We start from the raw sequence: 3397 nt of genomic DNA, 5'->3' as shown, positions 1-3397 counted from the left end.
TTATAATGTCTTACAATATTTTTGAATTTAGTTTAAATCTTGTTCAATCTCATAAAATATTCAATAATAATTTGTAATATTTCTAAAATCTGAAATCTTATTACATATATTATTATGAGCCTAGCAGTATTTTTTATAGAATGGTTCACAGCAATTTGCAGACGGCCGTGGACAGCTGTCGGTTATATTTCAGATTTTTTTGTAATACTTCCAGCTAGGTTAGCTGAGAGGCTTCAGGTGTTAGGAATGTGAAATGCGAAACTTGTAGGGTTCGAAACCCAAGACGAATACAAAATTTTCATAGCGTGCGATTATAAACAGTGTAGTGATTCTACTATATTTATTGAATTATCCATCGTATCCTCCACTATAAGAATAGTTCTGCAAAATTTAATGGATATTTTTTTCCATGTAATTTCCATAGTTGGCCCGATTTTGGTAATGGATATCGTACCAATAATCGGCTAACATGGTCGGGCCAAAGTTATAATTTCGCCGTTGGGCACAATTCTAGTAGTCATGGTTGGGGCAACCATGGTAGCCAATAGTCGGCAAACAGAGTTGGGCCATAGTTATCATTTCAGTATGTTGGCCAATGCCTGGTAGGCAAAGTTAGCCCAACTCCAAGAAAGTTGGCCCGACTATGGCCCAATGGAAAATTCGCACATGGGAATGACCACTTTACAGAATTAGAAAAAAAAATTCTATTTGACAAAATCGGTAACGTTTCTTCATGAGTAGTTAGTTAGGTGCCCACAACCGACATTTCTCCCCTACTAAATTAGGTCATGTTGAAAGTATTAAAAGTTAAAAGAAAATTAGATACTTTTTAATTTTATTGATTTTAATTTTGATTAATTTATTTATTTAATTAAAGTTGAAATAAATACGACTTAATAAGATAATATAATAAGTGTTTAAGAAAGGAGTTTTAAAAAGTTGCTCATCTATTTATATTGCATTTGTTTTTCGGGGAAATACATTTCTCGCAAACTCTCCGCCGATTCTTCGAAATAGAGGTGCCCAGAATCTGCAAGGATAGAAGATTCCCCTCCACCGGTTATTTCCGATATTTCGCTCAGAGTGTGCTCTGAGTTCGCGGCGGTGCTCAACCATTTTAAATCAGGAAACTGTAAGATGGTGACTGTGGGTGATCTTATTGGTTATAATTGGTGAAAGTTGTAGGTGTTATGAATGCTGCCGTAATTTTCATAAACAACATTGCAGAATGGTTGCGTTTTTCATGATTTGCTGTTAAAGTATAGCGTTCAATACCGATTTTGTTCGTAATGTGCTCTAATATCGTGCTCTGTCTTATGGTTTGAGTGAAAGTTCTGAGCGTGTTAAAAATAAGGGGAAACGAGCGCGATTATGCCTGATGATATTTTAAATCCGGCTATCTTTTTGGGTGCCGCAAATTTGCTTTTTGGAAATTAGGATTTAAATGTAACTGGAATTTTGGTAGATGAGGAAAGAGAAAATCATGAGATAGTGAAATATTGTTTTTGATGAGGTTATATCTTTGTATTCATTCTCAGGTAAATATAATACTTAAATATCTAGTTTTTAGTAGTTACTTTAGTTAAAAATATGTCTATTTTTTACTTTATTGTTTTTTTACTTATAAATTATAACTTAACACATATTAGTTATAATTTAAATTTAAATTTAGTTTTAATTTGATATTAGGGCATGGTTTCAACGCTCTTCAATAATTTGCAATGTAAGTATAAAGTATCGTAAACCTAAGCGGAAGGAAAGATATTTGCTAAGAAATCAATCGATGATCGGATTGGACTTCTATTATAGTGTTTTGGAGAGCTCTTTTTATGCACTTTAAGACTATTATAACGATATATTAAAGAACTCGAGCATAAAAATCTAAATTTGACCAAGAAAACATTTTTGACCCATTTTTTATTCTCAATGATTTTAAAGAGTATTAAAAAAGCTATTTTTTGGAACAGAAAAAAATGATAAATATAGATTTAAAAAAAAAATCAATTTAAATTTTGATTTTAAAAAATTAAAAAATGATATCCTTATAATAGTCTTAAAAAAAATGAAAAGAGCTTTTCAAATATTATAATAAAAGTCTAAACAGATCATCATAAAAGAAGTTACACATTTTTTTCATAAATAGATTTTGGTGGAAATAACAAAATTTTTATGTGACGTGCGAATTTTATTTTATTTGCAGATTTTAAACCACGTTTTCGACTGACTCGCCAAACGTTTCAAACTGTTTTGAATGATATTGGCTCGCTTTTGAACAGAGACTACATCGGGCCTCAGCGAATATGCACAGAAAAACAGTTATGCATTGCAATTTGGATCAATTATGACGAATTTTTTATTATATTCACTTTTTTATTCTATTGACTATTTTATTCTATTTATTCAATTATTATTCTATCATGTTCTTACGAACTTGGACGCCACCAAACGTTCAATTTTTAAATTATTTATTTTCAAAACTGATTAACCATGTATTATTGCTGTAATTTTTTTTCAAATGTTTTAAACTTTTTTTTAAATTTTGAAAACTTTAAAGAAGATGTCTCAAAAAATTTCGGATCTTTGTTCTAAATTTTTTTAAGCCTTCAGACACATTTGAAAAGAATTAATTTCTCCAAATATAAAATCATTGACAAACTTTTAATCCAATCTGCCTAATTTCTTAAATCATCTGCCTAATTTTTTTAATGACTTTATTAAAATATTCTAGAATTTTCTTTAAAAATTTTCAAAATATTCTCCAAAAATTAATTTCTACAATCATAAAATCATTAATAAATTTTAAATCATACAATTTTTAAATTGTTCTAAAATTATTTTCGTTAAACTCCTAAAATATCTGATTGTACTAGGCAGTCTGATAAGTACCTGAAAATTCTAAGAGATGGCATTAGTATTCACTAATGTGAATCATTTTCGTCGAGCTTGATCCTCCAAATGACGCCTGTTAAAACTGCAGCCATTTATGTTTACGCATTTACAAGTTACAGCACTGAGAAGCGACTAACCTCCGAGTTTTTTTTTAATATGGAAAAATCTGAGTTTCGAGTTTTTATCAAACACTACTCTCTTCGCAAGAAAACGATATCCGAGACCAGGGCCAAGCTGGATAAGTATTACCCGGACTTTGCACCATCGATTGGAACGATTCATAAGTGGTTTACCGAGTTTCGTTGTGGCCGTACGAGCACAGTTGATGCTGAACGATCTGGGCGTCCAAAAGAGGTCACTACACCAAAAAATGTTGAAAAAATCCATGATATGATGTTGAATGATACCAAAGTGAAATTGAGAGAGGTAGCTAATGCTGTAGGCATATCATTGGAATGTGTGGGCAATATCGTGCATTCAGTTTTGGGCATGAAGAAGCTCTGCGCGC

This window comes from Belonocnema kinseyi, chromosome 1, assembly GCF_010883055.1.
Source record: "Belonocnema kinseyi isolate 2016_QV_RU_SX_M_011 chromosome 1, B_treatae_v1, whole genome shotgun sequence".
Lineage (NCBI taxonomy): Eukaryota > Metazoa > Arthropoda > Insecta > Hymenoptera > Cynipidae > Belonocnema > Belonocnema kinseyi.
This window is presented reverse-complemented; position numbering follows the sequence as displayed.